Raw genomic sequence first — 6,000 nt, 5'->3', positions numbered from 1 at the left:
GAGGGGAAGGGAGGGGGGCAGCAGCACGTACTTCATACCCTTCCCTTCCCACTGAAATTCAGTGAAGGGCTGATAATATCTAGTGTATCTAGTTTCCATCTCTATAGTGAGGTGGTGGGAAAGGCTCTTGCAGAGCCAAGGTCTAGAAGGCTGTAGCCTGCCCAGCCAGACCTCGCTGGTTCCCACAGGGAACAGGGCAGCTGCAGAAACTGAGGCACTGCACGGCAGGTGAGGTTACGAACCAGGGAACCTGAAGCGGGATTTGCCTCCTCTGTCTGTCCTGTTAGGGACAGGGGGAAGTAGCCGGGAGTCTTGGTGCAGCCTTGATTTTCTGCTGACACGAGGGGTTGGTAGTGGGCGTCAGGCACTGTTACGCCGCTACAGTTGCGCACGCCTACACTGAGGTGCTGTGTGAGGAGGTGAGGGTATGCACCTGTCTGCCAGCCTCTCTGCTCCCTGCCTGGGCTCGACAGGACGCGTCTTTGCACGGACCAGACCTGCCGCGGGTATCCCGAAGGGCCCCGTCAGCTCTCCTGGGCTCGGGGGGTTTGAGGAGGCGCCGCGGAGCGGACGCTGCCGCCGCCGGGGGGCCCCGCGGGGCCGGGCTAACGGCTGCCGCGCGCCAGCCGCGGCTCCTTCGCACCTGCCCGCGCGGGGGCGGGAGGGGCGCAGGAGCGCCGCGCGCCCTCTCACCCGCCCCGCAGCGCGCGGTCACGTGGGGAGCAGCAGCCGCCGCCGGTCCTGTCTCCGCGGCCAATGGCGCGGGGGCTGAGCGTGTCCCGGCTCGCGCGCGCGTGAGGAGGGCGGGAGGCGAGCGCTCGCCGCCGTGCGGCGCACCTGGCGCCGTGGAGGGGAGAGAGCGGCCGAGCGCGGAGCCCAGGAGGCGCCGCCGCACAGGTCGGTCCCCGCGGGCGGGCGGTGCGAGCCGGGGGGCGGGCTCGCGTCCTCGGCGGAAAGGTCCTGCCTCAGCGGGGGGAGGGTTTGCGCCGCTGCCCGGGCGTTTCGGGTGTCCCCTCGGCGCGGGGTGGCGGAGCGCTGGGCCGAGCTGTCCCGAGGGCCGCCGGGCGGGAGGCAGGTCAGCGGGGCGCTCAGGCGCCGGGCGCTGCCGGCGGCGCTTCGGACGGTTGTTAAAAGAGGATCCTTCGCGACTCCGGCTGCGGGTGTGACCGCAGCGCCTGTTGCTTCTCCTTTCTAAGCGCCTTGCTGTTGCCGTGAGAGTTGAGGATTTCACGCTGTCGGGAAGACTTTTAAATAGACGCGGCTCTTGTAAGTTAAATATTTGTTCCCGCGGTGAGCAGAGCCGCGGAGCCCGGGTTCAGCTGGCAGTTCAGTAAATAAGCCGGCGTGTTGACACAGAAGAGCCGGCTCAGAAGCTCCGCTGTCAGTAGCGACAGGAGTTGGAGCCAGGCTCTCCAGAGCGGAGGTGCAGCCCCTAACAGACTTAGCTCAGGGAGGAGGCGTGCGGGGAAATAAGATACTTAAAAGGATGTTCAGCAAAGAACAGCTGGAAGATGAAACTGGCTGTTTTACGAGTACAGAGATAAGGGAGGTAAGGCTATGAAGAGATGTCAAGTGATCTCTCTTCCTCGGCGGTCGTGTTATCGTGCTGCTATGATGATACAAATACCTCCTCCCTTAACATTTGGAAGAGCAGTAAGGGATCACACAGCAGTAAGGGATCACACCCCTTTGTGTGTTACCATTTGTTCAGTTTTGCATGAGGCAAAATAAGATGTTAAGTGTTGTTTTCATAGGTTAGTAGATGCGGATCTGGCTGTATGTAGGTGAAGTGCAATACGTGCTTTTGCAGATTTTCATGTACAGCACGTGTACGATGTCCCATAGTCATAAAGGTTCTCTGCGATTTTGGGGTTTTAATTCCAGGGCTTAGGCAGGAGGTGGAACAGTGAGAGGCACTTTTGTGTGCCTTTTTGGTGCTTGTTGTTGTTTGTAACTAGGAATGTGTGAACAGGTGCATGAAGGGCTGCCTTGTGGAGCTTGTATGGAAATGTGCAAAGAATAGATGGGAGAGCAAAAAAGGCTTTCCAGGCCTATTGATTTACTTTACTCGTGTTCCTGATTTTGACTTGGATCTACTTAGCTAAAACAAATCTTGATGCTTCCTTGAGTATTTCCAATGGAGAAATGCTTGGAGTAGTGCTCTGTATAGCTGGATGGTGGAAGGACACATTGGGACGAATCTAAACAAATATAGGTTGATTTTACATGGTATGGGTTTATCCTCCACCTGCTGGTAGTTCCAGTTGGAAACAATGGTAAGGGCCTCTGGAACCTAAAGGAAATGCAGTGTACGTTAGAGCTGAGGGAGAACCCAAAAGAACCTTAGGTTTGTCTTCAGGACAAGTATAGCTTGGTACCAGAACATGAGGAAAAAACAATGTGGAAAAAAAAATTGTAATGTGATTTATAATCTACAAAATAATGCCGAGTCCCCAGTAAGAGGACTTAAGCAGAGGCATAGCTCAAGACTAATCTTGCGACTGACTGTTGCTATTTATATATGTTGTAGACACACATGATATTCCTGTAACAGTTTCAAACTAAGGTTCACATCACTTTTGAAAACTTAAATGCTTTATTTACCAAAGCCAGGTAATAATTGAGTGTGTTGGCAAAGCATAGCAGTTTATCTATTGTACATCTGGGACTCTGCCCTATGGAAAGCACCACATTAAAGGGAGGGGGCAGAAACCTATTAATCTGCGTGGCTGAAGCATGGTAGGAATTGGGCTGGGAGCATTGTTCCCAGGTTCTGTGTTCCCTTGCTGCTTTCATCTCTTGTCCCAGGAAGCTGAGGAATTAGAGGAATGGTAGTAGGGGGCACTGCTGTTACTGTCTTGATTTCACTCCAGCAACCCCATCTGTAAGAAAACTATGCTGGAAGCAGGGAAGGCAGGAAGGAAGTAGGGAAGGAATAAGTAGGGCTGGGATGATAAGCACTCTATCCTACCATCACTCCTACTGAATCTGATCTCACTTAATTTTTGTTAATGTGGTACCAGCAGTGTGGAAAAGTGATTGGGGGTTGTGTGAGCAGAGATTACATCTGTGTATGCATAAACTTCAGAACTGCTCTTGGTTCTTAAATCACTTCTCTCTGTTTCCTCTGTCATGCTTCTGTCATGCTGAACCCCTCTGTTACTTTATAATGACTGTTCAGGCTCTGAGTGAGTTAGTGTGGTAGAACGTGTTTGAATGGAGAACCAGAAGAGAACAGATGAAAAATAGTAAGTGGTGACCTTAAAATGTCACCTTCCCTGAACACTTAGGGTCAGGAAATAAGGGGGAAAGGCAGTGGAAGAATGTGCTATGAGTGTAAAAGACAGGGAAAATGAAAAAGAACAAAAGGTAGTGGCCCATCTCTTTTTATTCCAGGTGCAGTTCTGCTTCCAGCCCTCATTTACCTAGCTTGTTTCCTGTTTGCCTCTTTCAGGTCTGTCTCTCTTAAAAACAAACGAACGAACTCCCACAAAAACTGTATAGCACTTAGCCCTAGAGACTCCTTTCACTCTTACTAGACTATTCTGAGATAGTCCCGAAACTTAGTTCACTCTCCCCACAGCTAGGGATTTGTTTGAGCATTTCAGTTCAAACAGATGAGGGCCTTGACCTAGTAAGGTTAACAAAGGGCTATGCTTGTACAGGTAAAGCAGAGCCTCAGTGGTGCTTTGCTAGCTAGCAAAAAACATCTACCTTCTCCTGAACCCGCTCTGCCAAAAAAAGGTGATTACGGGAATAAGATGAAACCCTCTAGCCTTAGATGCTCATCATATGATTCATAGGATTTAGTGTTTATGAAAGCAGAGAAAAGTTGCATAAGAAAATGTATTTTGTGATAAAGATCACTCAGTATATTTGCAAACAAGTTATCATTCAGTGTACTGTACTAAGCAAGATTTTTCTGCATTTTCCAGAAATACATAGTAGTGTAGAAATTGTAATGCAACAGAAAATGACATTATTTGGGGCAGTAATGAGAACATTTAGAAGCCACTTTTCTGTTAGTGAAGTTACATCATTCAAATCTTTTGAGACATTTATCATCTCATTTTGCCACCTCATCCTCACAGTTCAGTGAATTCAACTTCATAAGGTGTAACCTTGAAATTCTCACAAGCTATTGAACTAAGTTTAGCCAGAAATGGCTGCCCTTAGAGGCGTACTTGATCAGTTACCAGAGTTCAGTAGATGTATATGAAATCATTTAGTTGATCCCTCAAAAATTGGAAAGTTTAGGCCATGAACTATTTTAAGTCTCTAAATTTTCTCCAGTTTACTTCAGTCTATTCTATGCTATAGACTCCTCTTACTTTTGAGGAGTTGAAGAAACTGCAACTCCCAGCTTGGGACAGTCTGTTCTTTATTTTTGTCTAAGTACCAGCTGTGAGGTGATAACACAAGGGCCTGAATTTCTTCCTGCTATCCCTTTATAGTATTTTTTACAGTTCTTCTTTTAAATAGATGCCCATTAAGCAAAAAAATAAACATACTTTTTTGTAGCTTGATGCCTCTACCTGTATGTTTTAGCACAATGGTTTTATTTCAAGTCTCTTGTGACATTGTAACATTAGGGTTACTCTTTTGTTTCCCTGCGTTTTCATGTGTTTGTTTGCTGTAAAACCATTTCCCAATAGCACTTTGCTCTTATTTGGCAGTTCATTGATGCAGAGAACAAAGTAGTTAAATTATAAAGATAATTCCTTTCTGAAAGGAACATGAAAAGTAAATCCTAATGGTACTGTTATTAGTCTAGGTAAATTTGTGGATTTTATGTTTATACACTGCACCTACCAAGTTACAATGTAGTGGTTTAAAGGACCGTATGCTTGACCTGGATTTTAAACTCTAATTTGATAACTTGTAAAGCAAGGTCATTATAAATATTGTGTAGCTGACTAGTATTTCTGGAAGACCTGTAGCCCAAAGCTGCTGAGGGGAAAGCTGTATATTTTCATACTGATCAAAGAAGAAAATTTGGTATCTTCGCATGCATAAGACAGTGCTAACATGCAGTTTCCCTATTCTGCTTCCGGAATTAATCAAAGAGTACACCCTCGGTTATGTAGGATGCATCTTTCAGCATACTCTTGGAAAGAATGCTATTCTTATCTGTGACAAAGAATTAATTTCCAAGGCCTCAGTGCTTTCCTGCTCCGAAATTTTTCTTAGCTTTCCTTGCTGGGAGGGTGAGTCAATTTAATTATTTAGTAAACAGGTCCCTAAATACACTGAACCTAGGTCAATTTCCTGCCATTCAGTTGTAAAGTAGTATGGTATCCTAAATGAAATTCATAGAGAAGTGTTTTGATTTATAGGAGGAATCCCAGCCAAAGTTTCAGTAGTAACAGGCAAAACTGAAAATTATTCTTGATAATCTAGGTGATTTTTCTGTTGTGTTGTGGGGCTTTATTCCTTGATTATGCTCTTAATTTTTTCCTTCCACCAGTAAAGTAAAATCACTATATCCTGTAGTAGCAAAATATTGCATAGTTGGTGATATTTATACAGAAAACTGGAAGGAGCACCAGATGCTCAGTGTGTGAATGCATATTTTCTTAAAGCTCTTAATACAGATGTTTTAAACTGAAAAAGAGATAGTGAAGATGCTCTTCAAAATTACCATAATGAGATTTGTCCTAAGAATAGCCCATCAAAAACAGACCAGACAGGAGAAAATTATTTCTCTGCCGGATGATCAATATCTAATGATATTGACCCAATTAGGGTTTTTCTCAACTCTCTGTATGTGAGATTTAAAATATATTCTAATATTTATTTTATATCCATATAAAAATGCACGTTCATCTGTTTAGCTGAAGTATCCAGGTAAAACCTGAAGTAATTGAATATGAAATTTCAGAAGTAAATATGAGGAAAGCTTTGTGGTTTAGAGAGGGGAAAAGTGCAGAAACCTGATGGTGACCAGATAGTATGTGGCAAACAACATGCCTGGAATTGTAAATGATGGGTCTGACTTCC

The sequence above is a fragment of the Gallinula chloropus genome (genome assembly GCF_964237585.1).
Source record: "Gallinula chloropus genome assembly, chromosome: 4".
NCBI classification, from domain to species: domain Eukaryota; kingdom Metazoa; phylum Chordata; class Aves; order Gruiformes; family Rallidae; genus Gallinula; species Gallinula chloropus.
This window is presented reverse-complemented; position numbering follows the sequence as displayed.